This window comes from Dermacentor andersoni, chromosome 11 (genome assembly GCF_023375885.2).
Source record: "Dermacentor andersoni chromosome 11, qqDerAnde1_hic_scaffold, whole genome shotgun sequence".
Lineage (NCBI taxonomy): Eukaryota > Metazoa > Arthropoda > Arachnida > Ixodida > Ixodidae > Dermacentor > Dermacentor andersoni.
In genome coordinates, this window is record NC_092824.1 from 55,314,965 (window position 1) to 55,333,576 (window position 18,612).

General features: G+C 47.8%; 1 long non-coding RNA gene across 2 annotated transcripts in view; it reads right to left on the reverse strand.

Moving 5' to 3' along the window:
- The window catches only part of LOC129382053 (uncharacterized), a 282,775-nt gene that overhangs the window by 46,294 nt on the left and 217,869 nt on the right, over positions 1-18,612 (reverse strand). Inside the window, exons 1-2 of one of the 2 annotated variants that reach the window (XR_008610132.2) lie at positions 3,634-3,810; positions 1,228-1,487 (exon numbers count right to left, since the gene is read on the reverse strand). The exons of the other annotated variant lie outside the window; for it this stretch is intronic. This is a non-coding gene — a long non-coding RNA (uncharacterized lncRNA). Of the gene's footprint in view, positions 1-1,227; positions 1,488-3,633; positions 3,811-18,612 lie in introns of those variants that run through there. 2 annotated transcript variants of the gene reach the window in all.

Sequence of the window (18,612 nt, forward strand, 5' to 3'; positions counted from 1 at the left end):
GACAAAGCGTTTGCATCGTACCCTCTCCGACATGATTGAGATCTGCATCCGCCCCGACCACACGAACTGGGATGCAATCCTGCCGTTCGTGAAATTCGCCTGTAACACGGCTACGCAACGCACCACAGGCTTTTCACTTTTTTTCCTCACCTATGGCCGCTCACCTAGTTTCGTTCTTGGTGCACCTTTCCTTTCTACTCCTGTACCCCTGGGAGCTTGTTTCACGGAACAGTTGTATCTCGCCTCAAGGACTACCCTCCCCTCGCCTGGCTTAACTCCGGCATCTCCCAGGCTGCTCGTAAGTCTCGTTACGACTGGAGTCACCGCGCTGTGACTTTTTCTACTCGCGACGAAGTTTCTTGCACTCCTGTGCGCTTTCCCGGATTATGCGATAAATTGCTCACGCATTTTATTGGGCCTTACACGGTCATTGCTGAGACATCCCCCTGTCCATTTCCGCGTCTCGCCACTTATAACGCCATCCGTTCACCGTTTCTGTGGGACAGAGATAACGGATGTCTCTCATTTAATGCCATATACTCGACGCATATCATAATACTACCGTGCGGCCAGGCGGCCGCTTCCAAAGCGAGAGGGAGTTAGTGCGAGCGCAGGAGATGCCTAACTTTCAACTTCATCGCCTCTACATATCACCATCCATTGTACATCTTCTTCATCTGTATATATTATGAGGGAACGTATCCCGGCCACGGCGCCGGCATTTCGATGGGGGCGAAATGAGAAAACACCCGTGTGCTTAGATTTTGGTGTACGTAAAAAAACCCCGGCCTGGTGGTCGAAATTTCAGGAGTCCTCAACTAAGGCGTATGCTATAATCAGTAACTGGTGTGGGCAAGTAAAACCCCATAATTTAATTTTGTATATCACCAGCTGCACAGCTTGACCGTCGTGGTAGCAGCACGAGCTCGGCTGCAATAAACTGGTTCCTTACAATATGTCGCTTCCCGAATAAAGGGAGTGAGAAAAGCAGGCGACACTCTGGCTTTTCTTTCTCCTTCCCTGATAAGTGTTCCGCAGCCTTGGTCGTGCTGGACCGCGGCAGCATAAGATGGGGGACACCGCAACGGCGGGCATTCAGCCATTCGGACAGAATGCACGCCGCAGCGCTAACGAATCTGGCGACGACGCTCGGCGCTGTCGTTGCTATCTAACTGTTCTCCTTTCTTCGTTTTTGAAAAGCGAGAGATGACAAGGAAGATAACTCACGGGTCCAGGGCACTTCCTTTGGGTCGGTGGCTGTCCACCTGCGCCATTTCTCTCTTCAAGTGGTCCCAACACTTGCGTAGCTCCTGCTCGGCGGTCGGGCGGACTCCGTTTTGAACTCTCCTTCGGTCAGCGTATGTTTATTTTTTGTTCTCCCTTAGAAACACTGCATCAGCAGGCTTGTTTTCTAGCACGTGGCCGTGTCTCGTCTCGAGGTGTTTCAGGATTGACGGCTCCTCCGTGGTAAAGTTGATTATTATTCTCTGAAACGTTCCCACAACAAATCATTCAATAAGGAAGCGGTTACGTGAACACATAAATAAACACATACATAATAAACAATATATATATATATATATATATATATATATATATATATATATGTATGTGAAGAAAAAGAGCACGACGTACTTTGAATAAGCTCAGTAAAATTGACTGGCGTATCGGCTGGTGGACCAGCCTGTGTTTATATGTGTTATTCTTACAAGATGCAAATTTATCAGCATCGTGCAAGAGAAAGTGGAAACAAATCTCGCGTCATTACCGATAAAAGAAAACGACGCGAAATTGGCTGCAGCTTAGCTCAGCTAACCCTGGATATGCAAAGCGAAAGCTTGGTTTAGCCTGGGGCCCTGTAACGTAAAACTATTCCGACATGTTTTTATTCCAATCTCTTTACGTCAAATTTGCGTAACCACCGACGCAAGCATCGGGCTGTTACCAGCAGAGTAGTCTGAAGAGACCAATTAAAAGCTCTCCTCATTTATAGGAAGTCACTTTTCTTTGCTTTAAAAACGAATAACATTGCCTACATTGCTATCTAATTGGCTGACAAAAGGTGACGAGCACGCTCAAGCTAAGAGGAATTCCATGGGGCCGAGCAAGTGATCTGAAAATCGATAACAGAATGAAGAGGGTGGTGCTGGCGTCGGCGATTGGTCCGCTTTCCCTTACTTAGCTTGCGGTGGCTGGTCGAAAATCGCGGTGACGTGCAACGGCAGGTTAAGAATGCTGCTAAAACGGATCCTCAGCGAATAAGAGTTCGCAGAGCGAGGTCGTAAACGTCCTGATATTGCTCGAAAACATTACACGGCCACGCGAAAAGTTTTATAGTACGCAAATAAACCCACGCTCCCCGGCAGGTGTGAGTAGACAGTGCCTGAGCGATCGGCGGCAGCCATATTTTATTCCTTTCGGAATGGGGCAGCCGGCGTTTATTCTGAAAACAATTCAGTTTGGTTAGACATGTTAGTGCATCTTTAGCGCGTTCGAGTCACTTTGAGGCAGCGAGTTTTTTCGGTTTTGTGACGTCGCGTGACAGTCAGGCGAAGTGGGTGGAGCCCTAAAGCTTTTGACCAATAGCCGAAGTCTAATGGCCAAAAGGCGTCGAATAAGAAATAACTGCGTTTATTTTGTTCGGTCCAGTCATGCATGATCAGTTGTACACGTCATTTGACATGTGGAGCTATCGCGGTTTTCGTGATGTCACGTGATAGACAGGCGAAGTGGAGGTGGTTCAAAAAGCTTTTCACCAATAGCGGAGGGCTCATTGCAGAATTGGAATAGAAAAGGTTCGAATAGCTTTATGTTATAACGCCCCTGGTTAAGTGTTCGTTCGACTTGGTCAACCATTCGTTTACCCGCCGTGGTTGCTCAGTGGCTATGGTGTTGGGCTGCTGAGCACGAGGTCGCGGGATAGAATCCCGGCCCTGGCGGCCGCATTTCGATGGGGGCCAAATGCGAAAACACCCGTGTACATAGATTTAGGTGCACGTTAAAGAACCCCAGGTGGTCGAAATTTTCGGAGTCCCCCACTACGGCGTGCCTCAAAATCAGAAAGTGGTTCTGGCACGTGAAACCCCATAATATAAAACCTTTCGTTTAGCTGTAGGTACTATACATAGTTTTACAATCATTGTTGAGCCAGGTATGACGTCTCTGCCTAAGTCGGTGGCTAGACATGACTGCGATTACGCTTGGGTAGGCACGCATCTTTCGGCAGTGCGACGCCTACTGTGCCTCATAAAAAGCCCAGTGATAGACATGCAAAGAGACGCCATGAACATGCGCAGCGTCTAAGCACACGCGGACAGGGCGCGAACGCGATTGCTTCATTGATCACGATGGTGCGAGGCCTGTTGCATCCCCGACCCTAATTCAGTGAAGCAGCTTGCCGTGCGGTATCCCCAGTTCCCAGACAGGGTCATCCTGCTTGGCAATATGGTCAACATCAGTAGCTGCAAAACAACATAAAATTGCTCCTTATAAAGCAAGCATTTAGGCCATGCCATTAGTAGATAATCTTTGAAGTACAGCCTATAAAATTGACTATTTGCGCAGACTGCGAACAATAAGATCACGTTATGCTCACATTCCGAGAAACTTTCCACTCTTTTTCCCATTACATACCTTGATTGTCAAATCTGTCCTGAACTCCATCAATTTCAGGCAGCGCAGGCTGGTGCCCAAGCGTAACCACGTCTTGTCATTATAATTATATACCAGTATATTACCAGATGCTTGCAGGCTGAGGAGCAGCAACTCGCATCCTTTCCAGTCCTTACGATGCGTTTTCAGAAAGTTGGTGGCTGAAAAAAAAAAACGCCTCGCTCTGAGTGATATGCAAATCTGGTTTGCATCGGCACCGCCATGAAGGCACCTCACATAACAGACGATACGCAACGTTCTTCAGACTTAGGAATTCACCTGATTAGTTAACATGATGAACATGCTTGCTGTGACAAATCCAGAATATGATTCGTGTGTGTTGGGTAATCGCGTTATCACAAAAAGAAAGGTTTTTGTACACAATCCGTCGTTTGTTGAAGCTATAGGCAGAGTACAACCGAAAAAAACATGTAGTTCATGTGTCAAGACAAAAGGCTTATTATTTAGCGCCGCCTTCAAAGATCGCCACTGGTTGCATGGATGACGACCGCGTAGCAAGACCTGCCGTGGCCGTGCTAATAGCGACGTTATGTCGCACACGTTCCCTGTCAAGAGGATTGTCAATTCATATTGACATATGCGACGACACGGTGCCGACTCACTGCAGCTCTTCCGTGAGCCCCGAATCGGCTGCTTTGCCGCCCCTTTGAAACGCATATAAGTCAAAGAAATGCAGTTTGGATTACAACGCCGATGAAAGTGTAACACGATCTTTCAAGAAAGAGTTCGAAACTTCTCCTCTAGATTTATCTTATTGAACTACTATCGACGCAAATGCTTGTCCTAGCGCTTTTTTCTACCTGACGCCGTGTTTCCCACGTATGACTGTTTCATTAAATATATTACTCGAATAATGACCTGAATAATGATACCTCTCCTCCAAGCGATATGCCACGCTTGCTCGTTCATCGTATGGAACTTTCGGTATACCTGACTGCAGTGGCAACGCATACTTGGAAAAACAAGAGAGCAATCGCCTTCCTACTTCCTCCGTCACCATCACTGATCACCACGTGTTCAAGTCAGCACTCTGTGACCATGTGTATCCTTATTAGCCCTCTTATTTATTACTGCCACACCTCTCTGCAATGCCTGTACGGCCCCGAGAGTAAGTGAAATGAAAATATATAGCTTCCTGTATAAAAGGAGTGTGGAAAGCAAGCGACACTCAGACTTTCCTTGTTCGTGCTGAGTCGAGACAAGTGCCAGCATTCCAGCGCGGCCCTGCCAGCCAGAGACGGGCGATACCGCAAACACGTTGGAACGCTCGGTGCGTTGGTTTTGCGAGTCATTTGGGCTCAATGCAAGCGGCACTCACAGATTACGCGACCATGCCCGGCAGTGCCTTGCCTCTCTAACCTTTTTTTTTTTGTTTTGTTTTGAGAAGCGAAAGATGTGGACAATTACAACTCAGTGGTCCGAATCTGCTCCATTGTGTTCGTGGCTCTCCCCCACTTGTGAAGTTGTCTGAACACTTTCGTAGCTGCTGCTCTCCTGTCTGCTTCTATTTCTCTTCCTTCTCGCTTAGGGACACCGCATCGATACGCTTGTTTTCTAGCACGTTGATATGCTTCGTCATGAAGTGAGTGGGAATTCACCGCTGCTTCTCGGTAACGTTGATTATTGTTTCCTGAAACATACCCATACCAATGTTCGAATAAGTAAGCGAACGGTTGAGTGAGTGAAAACTTTATCGTAAATGTCCGACGATTTGGGCGGCGTGGCGTCATAAGCACCCCACCCTTGGTGACGGCCCCGAGTCCTTGGACTCGGGCGGCGTCCTCGGCATGCCGGACGGCCCACAGTTGATCAGCCAGGTCGTGGCTTTGCAGGGCCGCCTCCCAAATCGCGCCTCGGTTCGACACTGCCATGTCTACAGCCTTCGTCGCGGACTCCTGCTGCTCGCTATACCGGTGCGTGCCCACAGTATGTGCTGCAGCGTAGCTCTGGCTCCGCACGCTTTACAATCGTCGGACGAAGAAGTGTCGGGGTAGCAGATGTGAAGGATCGCCGAGTTCGTATATGTGTGTGTCTGCAATTGCCTCCTGACAACCGCGTCTTTCTTGTTTAGTTAGGCGTGCGGGGGTGGGTATTTGCATCTGTTCAATCTGTAGTGTTGTGTGATGTCTCTGAAAGTGGTCCTGCGATCCCCCGCGAACAGTTGAATAAATAAATAAATAAATAAATAAATACATAGGCGCAACATTTGCCAGGCCCAAAATTACAATGTGTAAAATTGTATGAATCATGCAACAGAAAAAGCAAACAAACCACGTCGCATCAGCCAAAAAAGAAAAAAAAAAAAAACCCGGCGACACACGTTGCTAGAAGAGAGATGCACGACAGCTACAACTCGCAGTTTTCAGACTGCATTTCTTACGGCGTGTAAGAATGCAAATTTGTTTCTATATGTTTATTGTTTGAGCAACAAAATGTGATTCCTTTTTATTTATAAATGAGCGATTAAGGGCTATGAAAAGTTTCTGGCCTCGCTCCCAGGCTCTTTTCGCATAATGATAGGGCCGCCTGAAGTAAGGGTGTCTTTTCATTCAAAAAGACAAGTTTCTGTATCATGCCTTGCCTTTTTCTCAACCTTACACTTTCCTTATCGTTATAAAAAGGCGCCTTTCAGCGTTGAGATAAGGTCCGTTTGTCAATACGGGCATAAGTAAATGTCAGCGGCTGCACAAACATACATGTGCTTCCGCAAACTGTCCTTTCACACACTAAGCGCCGGAAAAACTATTGTGCTGTGGGCCCTAACGGTTTTGCTTTATACGAATCAAGCAAGAATTAAGCCCGGGAAAGGTTCTGAGGCAACCAAAGCACAGATAGTTGACGCCCTTTGCATTTGCGGCACCCACCTGTAATGGAATGCTTCGCTTTTTGTAAGCAGTGCATTGTTTCGTAAATTTATGTACATAAAGAAAGCGGTTATGACACGAAACTCATCATCACCGGCTGCCAATGGAGCCGGCGTCATAATGAAAACTGCACTCTTGCTACGCCAAAAGACCTATAATGGTATGCTGGAATACTTACGTAACTTTTACTTCATATTTAAAAGGCTACTAAGAATGTGCTAAAGGAGATCAAACAAACAGGTGTGAAATATCCGCGGATCATTGCTTTATTCCGAAATATTATTTTTTGCCAACCAATCAAAAAGAGCCGCTGTGGTTCACGGCGTGTGCTCGCCAGTTTTCTGTGCAATTACCGGTAGCGGCATACATTTTACCGGAACCTGTATCGTACTGTAAGGCAGCGTCAGTGTACAGTTTCTTTTATTGTAGATAACCTCGCCTCTATAATGCTTTCTGTTCTCTGTGTAAACTGCCTTCGCCTTTGATGCTCGTGGGGATTGGTCTGTGTTCCGCAAACCTTTTTACGTGTGAGGGCCGAAGGAGGTTGTTCAGCTCTGACTGATGCAGGTTCTTGCCATGCAACGTAGATAACAGTCGCTGCCCATTCCACGTACCCTTCAGCCTCGATTCGTTAACGATGCGTAAAGTCATACGTTTACAGACGCCTGTACAATTTGGTGCCGCCATACTGAGGGAGTCTCGGTATCTCCTTTGAATCACATCTCAGCGTCTGCGCGAGTGCGTCTGTGCAGAGTAGCAACATGGCGGCGCCCTTGCAGTTGTCCATATCAAAGAATAAGCACCACGAGGAGCTTTTCATCTGGTTTCGATTATACTAACTCTGTGGCTAAACGTTTCAGACTTGCTAGTGTGCCATTCCACGGGCTCTTCAGGCTCGATTCGTCTACGGTGCGTTAATGGATGCGTTTGCAAGCGCCAGAATAATTTGCCGCCACCATACTGGGGGAGGCTTGGTAGGGCGTTGATTGCGCGTCTCTTTTGAATCACATCTCATCGTCTGCGCCTGCGCGCAAATGCAGATTAGCAACATGACGATGCCCTTGCAATTGTCTATTTCAATGCTTGGGCGCCATGAGGAGCGTTTCCGCTGGAGTTGATTACATTAACTCTGTGGCTAAACGTTTCAGACTTCCTGGTGTAATAAACACCGCAGTAGCTTTCTAGCGAGGGAGTGTCACTTCTGAGTTTGTTTGCTGTGTTCACGTAATGTACGTTTAATCTGACGTCCATTGATTCTCTCGTTTCACTGATGTTTTTTTTTTTTTCTTGCAGAAAGAACATTGAAGCATATAACTCACATCGGAACTACTACCAGCAAAGCTAGTTTTCACTTCGTTTCCAATGTTCCAACTTTTCCCGAAATTGACGCCCCGTACATGGAACAAATTGTTATCACTGTTGAAGGCATTAAATTACTCATTAGTAACCTCAAAATATCTCCTTCAGCTGGTGTTGACAACATTAATTCCAAGATATTAAGAACACCGTCGCTTGTGAAAGAACAAATTTCTTGGGCATGGGGTTGCTCGTTTAATTATAACATGGCGGTGACGAGTCCGTTATCTTCGTATATGCCAAATGCTGTAGGCATCGGATCCTTGATTTATATGGGAGCCTTGTCCTGTGAGCGTTTTTTTCGAAAACTGGTAGAACCGTTTGCGAGCTTTGAGATTAGCATGATTGTGCTTTGGCTCTCCGGTATATGCATACTTCTAGATTAATTTGGCTGATGATACAACTGCGGCGTTAAATTCTCACCATACATATTGTGTCAGGATGTGATGCAACAAATGGGTCCCAGTCATGCCACGTTATCTGCCACGTCAGGTGCGCGATGCCTTTCTTGATCATCCGACTGCCGGTCATCTAGGCTACTACAAGACTTAGGACAGAATGCGAAGTCGCTGTTCCCGGCCTGGCCTGTCTTCAGCTGTTGCGAACTATGTTGAATCCTTCGTTAATCGTCGAAGCCGCAAATGACCGACAACAGCTCCTTCTGGCTCTGTACAACATCTGCCTTGTCCCGCTTCGCCTTTAGAAGTACTCGGAAGAGATTTGCATGGTCCTCTTCCCATGACCTCACATAGTAATCGTTGGATGTTGGCGACTGTCGACTATCTAACACGCTACGTGGGGACAAGTTCTCTACTACTGGGGAGTGCTGCTGAAGCCGCCGATTTCTTTCTGCGCAACATATTCTTACGCAATGGCGCTCCGCGTGTTCACCTCAGCAACCACGGCAAACTCTTCCTCTCTTCTGTCCTTAGCGAAGTTCTGCGCACTTCAAACACAATTCACGAGACGAGTTCCAGTTACCACCCGCATACCAACGGCTTGACGGAGCGTTTTCATCGTACCCTCTCCGACATGATTGCGATCTACATCCTCCCCGACCACACGAACTGAGAGGCATTCCTGCTGTTCGTGACATTTGCCTATAAAACAGCCACGCAACGCACCGCCGGCTTTTCACCCTTTTCCCTCGCCTAAAGCAGCTCACCAAGTTTCGTTCTCGATCTACAGTTCCTTTCGACTCCTGCATCCCCAGGAGCTCCTTTCTCGGAACAGTTCCGTGTCGCGTAGCGGACGGCCGTCACGTCGCCCGCCCTAACACCCGGCATCTCCCAGGACGCTCGCAAGTCTCGTTACGACTCGACTCACAGTGCTGTGACTTTTTCTCCTGCCGACGAAGTTCTTCTTTGCACTCCTGCGCGCGTTCCTCGCTTATGCGAAAAATTTCTCACGCGTATTACTGGACATTACGCGGTCATTGCGCAGACATCCCCTGTCAATTACCGCATCTCGCCACTTAGAACGCCGTCCGTCCACCGCTGCCGCGGAAGATAGTGCATGTCTCTCGTTTAAATATATATCCTCGACGCATTGCATAATACTTCCGCGCGGCCTGGCGGTCACTCCTCCACCGAGAGGGAATTAGTGGGAGCGCGACACATGCCTGACCTTTACCTTCATCATCTCTACATATCATCATTTATTGTACATCTTTTTCGACTGTATATATCATCACCAGCTGCGCAGCTAAATCATCGTGGTAGCAGCCCGGCCTCGGCTCGAATAAAGCAGTTTCTTAGAATATATCGCTTCCCGAATAAAAGGAGTGACAAAAGCAGGCGACGCATTGACTTATGTTTCTCTTTTCTGATAAGTGCTCCGCAACCTTCGTCCTGCTGGGCCGCGGTAGCCTAAGACGGGGGACACCGCAGCGGTGGGCGTTCAACCATTCGGGTTGAATGCACGCTGTGGCGCTAACAAATTTTTCGACAACGCGTGGTGGTGTCGTTGCTCTCTAACGTTTCTTTTTTTTGCCTAGTTTTCCGAGAATCGAGAGACGTGAAGCAATATAACTCACGGGTTCGGACCATCCCCTTTGTGTCCGTGGCTATCGCCCTGCGCAATTTCTGTTTTCAAGTTGTCCCAACACTGGCGTAGCTGCTGGTCGGCGCTCGGGTGGAGTCCGTTTTTACATTTGAACTTTCCCTCTATCTGCTTCCGTTTGTTTTCCTTCTCGATTAGGGACCCTGCATCAGCACGCTTTTTTTCTAGCATGTTGCAGTGTCTCGTCACGAAGACACCCGAATTGAGCCCTCGTCCTCGGTATAGTTGATCATTGTTCTCTAAAACATACACACGAGAAATCCTCCAATAAGCAAGCGAAAGCTTTAAAAAAAGATGATGATGCGCAAATAAACAAATATACAAGTAAAAAAAATACACGCAAGCTTTGCATCTCCACAAGATACAAAATGCGGGGAATCATGCAAGAGACAACGTAAACAAATCTCGCCGCATCACCGAAAGAAGAAAACGAAAAAAAATTAGCTGCGCTCTAGTGTAGATAATTCTAGACAAGCTGAGAGGAAGATCGATTTAGCCTGGTTAATTCTTGGTTCCACTTGGTTAACGTTTGATTTAGCTGTAATTATTATGTTTAGGTATACAATTCATCGTTAAGCCAGGTACGACGGCTGTGCCAAGGTCAGTGACTAGACGTGACTGTCATTAGGCTTGGGTAGACACACATCGTTCGACGGTGCGACGCATGTTGGGCCACAGGGAAGAGTGAGTGCTCGACAAACAAAGAGACGACGCGAACAGTCGCAGCGTCGATGCGCAAACGTAGAGTGCGCGAATATAGTCGCTACGTTGATCTCGACGGTGCGACGCCTGCTGCATTCCGGACCCTCTCCAGTGAATCAGTTCGTCTGGCGATACCAGCGGGGTGGTCAACGCCGCTTGGCGACGACGGCTCAAAGCCTCCCGCTTCCTCTCAACGCTGTGAGAAGTCTCGGCCTCGCTCTCACCCATGGCTCTCCTCGAGCTGACTAGATTCCCTGTACATGCTCCCGCAGGGAGCCGAGTTTCGCGTAGGTCCGCCATTGTGTTCCTGCTGCGCAGTTAAGCTTGCTCCTCGAAGGCGCAACAGACAAGTGCCGAGCGGTGTTCCATTTGCTTCCTGGGGGCAGCACCCCCAGGAAGGGGGCGGCGGCCCTCTCAGATCCGCGGAAGTAGCGAGGAACCAAGACCTCGAGGAGCACAATGCACGAGACCGACGTAGTGGCCGCGTCACGGTAAACGCTTGTCCTCCCTGCGTCGAGGGAGCCTAACCGACTCTGCAGGCATTTTCACTAAAGTTGTTCTCTCTCTCTCTCTGCTGGTCGTGATCTACATGCGGCAATTGTTCGCTAGCGGCGAGCAAGACGAGACTTTTTATGGAGGTTTCGCTCGAAGGATTGGCGCAGCCGGAGGGGTGCGAACCCCCCGAAATTTTTAGTTTATACGTGCGTAAATACACGCACATATACAAACACACGCACGAACGTACATATAGAGTGCTACACCCTCGATCGCTCGAAATAAAATCATGCCTACGCCCGTGGCTGAAACAGCTCGAAACAGGGTGTCTACCAACCGGGAAAACCGGGAAAACCGGGAATTCTCAGGGATATTGAGTAGTCTGGAAAAAGTCAGGGAAAACTCAGGGAATTTGGGCCTTTATCAGAGAAAACTAGCGCCAATTTTATTGAAAGGGTCGAAAGTCGCGGTAATGCTTGCTCGAGCAACAGACAGGAATCGTAATGAATCGTCTTTGACGCGCTGTCGTCGGCTGGAGGAGTTGCCAGTGTGCAGTCAACGACCGACTTTCCGGATTCCCGATAATTTGGACGGCTTCGCGGCACCGCCACGTAACCCATAGAGTCAACGTATCAGAACGTGTGAAAATTCGGACGCAAGAACTCTTCGCCGTCCGATTTTCCGGACGTTTTGCCGTGACCGCGGGTACGAAACGGCAATAATCAAAGGTACCACCGCTGCCGTTTTGATTACTTCACCACCTAGAACCGGCACTCTCGCACGCAGATCCGCTGGCAGCCGTTGCCACCACTGCGGCAACGCTAGACCTAGCTGCTTCGACGTTCGCTATGAAGCTTCTTGCCGTTGGGTACCGAGTTTTTATTTAAAGAATTAGCTGCTGTCAGCAATGGCACGGACTCCAAATTTGTGGTCCTCGTGATTGGCTTAGGAACTTAGAAAACACGGTGCGTTGCATGATGCCGGTTTCCGAAAGTTAGCTTCGCCTTTGTACAGCAGTGTTACCTGGTGAAGCATATGCAAAAGTATTACAGTGAAGCATAACAAGCGTGGGAAGGGGCTATTGCCACGGAACACCGTATGCATTGCTTAATTATACACGCGTGCACCCTGTATTTCCTGTCACAGTACGAGCGCCGATATGCCTAATATGTGTACCGACAGGCCTTCAGAGCGTTTTCGAACGTGCCTGTCGCGGTTTGAGCCCCTAAGGGCAGTAAATGACACGCATTTATTTGTTTCCAACTGGCCGATTTTTCGAGCGTTTTCCCGGCCCCTAGGGAGTTCTAAAAATCGGTCGTGGACTGTGCAAGTGACCAAGATGCTTCAAATGGTCCTCGGGGTGAACGAGTGGCAGAAGGAGGACAAGAACAGAAATGATGTATGCATTGAGGAATAAACGGGAAAGGAAGCTTGCTGCCGCCGTTTTGAAGAAGTTTGAGCTCAAAAAACAAAATTTTGGCTGATGCCAAGATGCAGGTGTCCCTCATCCAAACCAAAATAAACTCTTTAAAGCAGTGAAACACAATACTCAGGCGTCGTGCGCGGGCTGAGAGTATGTCAGGACAGTTGAGGTTGACTTACGAGCGGTTGAGAGAGAATCTCAATTGTGACAGAGTTCAGGCCTCATACCACTGAGCTTGCCATCAGTTGATAGAAATAGCTCATATTCGAATATATTTGCTTCTATGTGCATCTCCTTTTTATTCGTATTTGTGAATGTCCGACTTCATTTGCAATTTTTTTCGAAGACACTTTATTTGCTGTGCATTTTACTAACCCCTGCCTTCTATTCTCTTTTTGAATAACATAAACACTACTCCTTAGTATTCAAATTGGATTAAGTAGCTTTTTTATTTTTTCATGTGCTTACTAGAGAGTGACTCCACCAGGCGATATGGTTTCAGCCCGTCTAGACATAAAACATAGTTCTGCATCACTCAGGGAAGTGTGCAACGGCACTAAGGGAAAACCTGTAAAACTCAGGGAATTTGGAAATGTCAACTTGGTAGACACCCTGTCGAAAATTCGCGTGCAAATGCGCGTTGCCTTGCAAGAAAAAGCGGTGCAATGTTTTTCAGCATGCATATGAAATTTCCTAGCGGAGGACGGAATGCGAAAAATGTTTTAAAGGGTGTTAAAGAAAACTTCGGACACCCGTAGTGGACCATTATATGAGCACATTTTTGATGTCAAAACCAGACGAATAATGATCAGGCCAAGAAAACTATCGTTCCTCCAGCTATGTCAGTGACCGTTAACCGTGACCATAATTCATCATTAACCGTCTTTCACAGCTGCTGCTCGTTTTCGATATATGCGGTACAGGCACGTTGATATAAACGCATTTCAAATGTTCACATGCGCCCATTTCATGCAAAGCTTATTTTTACGATTTATACCGCAAACTTAACAGCTGCTTCGCAACAGCAAATCTGCAAGTGGAAAAAAATTCAAGGTGCACGAGCTTCAAGATCAAATTTATTTCATACCAGGGGATGGATGAGGAATAGGTGGTGGAAGCAGGGGATCAGTACTGGTCCTTGGGTCAGAATTCAAAGTCACTGGAGGTATTAAGAATAACAACAGGTTATTTTTATTGCACTAATCACATAAGATAGCAAACTTGCAAAGTAATATTTCACACATTGCATACTGTAATATGACAACAATTTCTTCTTCATCTCTTCGCGCTGCCCAGATTATTTACTATGACACAGCGCTTATAAAACGTCGAAAAATAATTTTATAAAAAAAAAATAACGTACTGCGGGCGGTAACAGCTGAAGCTATCACAGTAGTCTCAACAACGGGAGCGCACGATGTTTTCGCATACAACAAAACAATGAACACGAGTACATTATTCAACCTCACATGAAGTCAGAACGCCGACAACAAAAACACCGCAGCAGAGAAAAGCCGGGCTGCAGCGTGAAAATTGTATCTGCTAGTATTTACTCTGTTTTGAACACACTGTTATGGAGCCGCATAGACAGGACAATCGCAAAAACTACGCAGCGAATTGAGCGAGTTGGTAAGTTAACAATCTTGCGTATATGCGCAACACAACACAGATGCATCGTCCATTTTTGTCTCGCATCTTTGTGCCGTTGCACACTATATTCTAAAAATTGCGCAAGTGAAGAACCTCTCATTTCAGCGTGTACAGGAGTGTTACTCGACATAAATGCTGCTTTAGTGTAAACAAGGCGAACCCATCTCGCATATCCTGGTCCCTTTCGGAGCTGGCCGGTCTCGTCCGTCCGCACGGAACTGCGTAAAAAGCTTTCAGACCATCCGCGCGATTTGTGCAGTATGGTGCGCTGCACCCCGTCATATTGGAATGCAACTGTCAAACTGTGTGTTTCGTACCACTTCACCAAAGTTATTAACATAGTATCGTGAAATAGCGTACCTACAAGCTCGAGCCAATAAGTGCAACGCACGCTTGACAGTCCGCTGATTGCAATTTCAATGGAAATCACAGAAACGAGTCGGCGCCGCACCCGTAATCTTGGCTTCGTAGCCGCGGAGATGAACATTTGATATCGTTTTTGCATCACGTGATAACTCTCGGCGAATAGCGGTGTGAATGGTGGCGGAAACGTTATGCACAACTCTGCTCCCTGCACGAGCATATACAGGAACACTAGAGCTGAATGCGCGAGCGCGCCACTTCTCTTAGCTAGGCGCGCGGCGAGTCACGTGGTCAGGCGGCGACCCGGCTGCGGAAAGTGCGTGCGCCAAGCCGGCGCCGGCGGAGCAGCTCGGCGCGCCGAGTCACGTGATGCGTTGTGTTGTGCCGTACCACGTGCCTATTATCGAGGCACGGCCGCTCAATGGAAGCAAGGTTTGAACACACTTGTTTGTTTCCATTGTTTCCATTGAACACACTTGTTTGTTTCCATTGAGCGGCCGTGATCGAGGTGACGGAAGCTGTCACACTACGTGCACCACGTGCATATCTTAGGGGCGACGCGAGCTCCCACTTCTCCGCGACGAATCAAGAATCGATGCGAGTGACGTCAGCACCTGCCCCGACTGGTTCCTGCCGACGATGAATCGCCGAATGGGACTTAAAGGAGAGAGAGAGAGAGTCGCCCCCAGCCGCCCAGTCGGTGTGTTGCGCTCTTACAGCTACGTGTAGGCAATCGTCCACTACCTGCAAATTTTGTGTAACGTTTTTCGTTTCTTCTTCGTCTCCGAAAAGAGTCCGCCTCTCGCCCTACACCCCGAAGTCACAACTGTTGCGAAGGCTACGGCGAACCTCTGGTCAAATGAAGGTCACATTGCTGGCGACGGTGAAACTTGACTCGACGCGGTGAGGAAAGCTTTCTCTTTAAAGGAAACCGGCCGGAACGTGTTGCCAAATGAGAGATGCACGACAGCCACAACCCGCATTTTCTAAACTGCATTCTACACGGAGCGTAATAATGCGTATTCCTTTTTTTTTACATCGAGAGTTTCGTGCAACAAAATGTTATTCTTCTTAAACATCACCGATTCAAAGCTATAAAACGTTGGTAGCCTCACTCCCATGCTCATTTCTTGTGATAAGGCCGCGTTTCGTAAGGGTGCCTTTTCAAGCAAGAAGCACGTTTTTGTAACACGTCTTTCCTTTTCCTCTAACTTATGCTCTCCTTACCATTACAAAAGTGCGCTTTTAGCTTTAAGGTGAGCTGGGTTTGTTAATGCGTGCCTAAATAAATAAATAAGAAATAAATGAAAAATAATTAATTAATAAAGTCATCAAGTGGTGAAGGCGCTTTTCTGCTTCTTGAGGACGACAGACTTGTGTGAATGTCTGTGACTACTAATGCAATTTCTATTAGAACACACCCATCAGCGAACTCACCGCTAATTTCCTTGTTTCCTTCCCCCTTGTGTGCCCTGTCATCTTTGTTTTACCCTTTCCCATTCCCCCGGTGTAGGGTAGGCAACCGCACGTTATCTCGTTGACCTCCCTGCTTTCTGCTTTTCTCTTTCCTCCGCCAAATAATTTTTAGCGGGTGCACAAACATTCCTTTCATCGAAGTAGTGTCGGAAAAAGTCTTGTGCTGTGGGCATTAAGGCTTTTCCTCCATACAAAACAACCAACAAATAAGGACGGGTTCGGCGCTAGGAGACAGTCATAGCATAGATAGTTGAGGTCCTTCATCTTTGTGGCACCCATCTGTAATGGAATGGTTTGCTTTTGTAAACAGGGCATCTTTCGGTAAATTAATATACCTTTCTTCACGTCAAGCACAGAGGGCGTTAGCTGAAGACGAAAGTTCCTTATTGCCCATGGAGCGAGAATTATATTGAAAACTGGTCCCTTAGCTTTGCGACACCCTTCTGTATTGGTATAGTTTGCTTTTGTAAGCGGTGAATTTTTTCGTAAATGCGTAGACCTGTCCTCAGGTGTAGCAAAGAGGGTATGAGCGGAGAACTCGAAGGCCTCATTGCCAACGGAGCCAGAGTTACAATGAAAACTGCACTCAACAACCACAGTTACTATCAAAACTTGTGCTTTACCTATTGCAGTGGTTGACTTTTGTAAGCGGTGCATTTTCCCCTAAATGTCTACACCTGCCTTTGCCGAAACGTCGCCGCGAGATTCGCCAATGGAGCCAGAGTTGCACTGAAAACTGCACTCTTGCTACATCAAAAGACCGCCGTAAATGCGCTGGGTTTCCTACATAACCTTCGCTTAATTTTTCAAAGTGTGCTGAGCATATAGGTATGCCGACCAAACAATAACAAGACATCTTTGCCGCAGCTCATGTCTTTATTTTGAAATTTTCCTTTTTCTGTATTGAAAAGTTCAGTATCGCTTTTTTTTGCAAAATATGTTTTGTTGTCCACTACCTAGCTACATAGAGCGCCAATGTATGAAGTTCTTATGTTTTTACCGCTAAACGTATTAGAGCAAAAGCTTTCCCAAAAAACGTCGCCACAGCAAACACTGTTGGTACGACTAAATTTTGTAATGCTAAAAATACTAAAGAAATATTATTCAACAGCAATCGTTTGTAAGCATCATTTAAGTGCCCAAAAACGTGTAAACAGCACAGTTTTATTGGGCCTTACACGGTCATTGCTGAGACATAACCCTGTCCATTTCCGCGTCTCGCCGCTTATAACGCCGCCCGTTCACCGTTGCTGTGGGACAGAGATAACGGATGTCTCTCGTTTAATGCCATATACTCGACGCATATCATAATACTACCGTTCGGCCAGGCGGGGGCTTCCAAAGCGAGAGGGAATTAGTGCGAGCGCAGGAGAGGCCTAACTTTCAACTTCATCGCCTCTACATATCATCATCCATTGTACATCTTCTTCATCTGTTTATATAATGAGGGAACGTATCCTGGCCGCGGCGCCGGCATTTCGATGGGGCCAAATTAAGAAAACACCCGTGTACTTAGATTTAGGTGTACGTTAAAAAGCCCCAGCCACGTGGTCGAAATTTCAGGAGTCCTCTGCTAAGGCGTGTGCTTGTGATGACCCTAATATGGGGGCAAAGGTTCCTGTACTCAAAAGGTTCTGATGGTTCTCTTAGGCGGAGCCTCCGAGAACCCCATTGAGGACAAAGCCGTTCGTTTCGAACACACACACAAACGTTTAATGGAACTGAAGAAGGCTAAAAAATAAATAGAAGAACATAGCAAATATAAAAGAAACACTCAAATACACATTTGGGGCTAGTGCGGAGCTAAGTAGTGCGTGAGTCCGGGCTTGCCACGGCGGCAGGGACACACAACAGTCTAGACGCGGCGACGCGGCGACAAGCTGACGAAAGGAGTGGCGCCGGTCTCACCAAAGGTCGTGGTGTACGTTGGTTGACCGGGCGACCGGAGCTGGCTAGCTCTGGTCGGGAGAAGTAAACCGGCTTGGCGGCACGACAGACGGGGGCGGCGTTCTGGCCGGGCAGCTGGCGTAGAACTCGGGCCCGTAGCCCAACTGTTCTCGTGCTGCCCACGGGCGCAGAAGCTCACCGGCCTTGAGGAGCTGGCGGCCCGCTCAGGTAGACGGGCGACGCACAGGAACAGGTTGGCAGGAGGCCCCGGTCGGGTGAAGTCCTGGTGGCTCGGATCCGGAACTCGACGGCCCGTCTTCAACGCCCGCTCCGGTGGTTGACGTGCTCCTGCCGTCGCTTCCTCGAATTCTCCTGGCGTCTTCCCTGCGTCTCCTCTGCGTCTCCCTGCGTGTCCTCCGCCTCTCCTCTGCGTCTCCTTGCGTGTCCTCTCGTTCTGCCAGCGCACCACGCTTTTTCTTCTGATCTGGCCGATTTGGCATTTTCCGATTGGCTACCTGACTCCCCGTGGTCTTTCCTAATTGGTTGCTTTTCTTCTTTTTGTTGTTTTTCATGCGCCGCGCCTTCTCGTGCCGGACGCTCTTCAAAGCCGTTGTTTTCCTTCTTCAAGCATGGAATCCGCCTCTGCGCCCGTGTACTCATTGT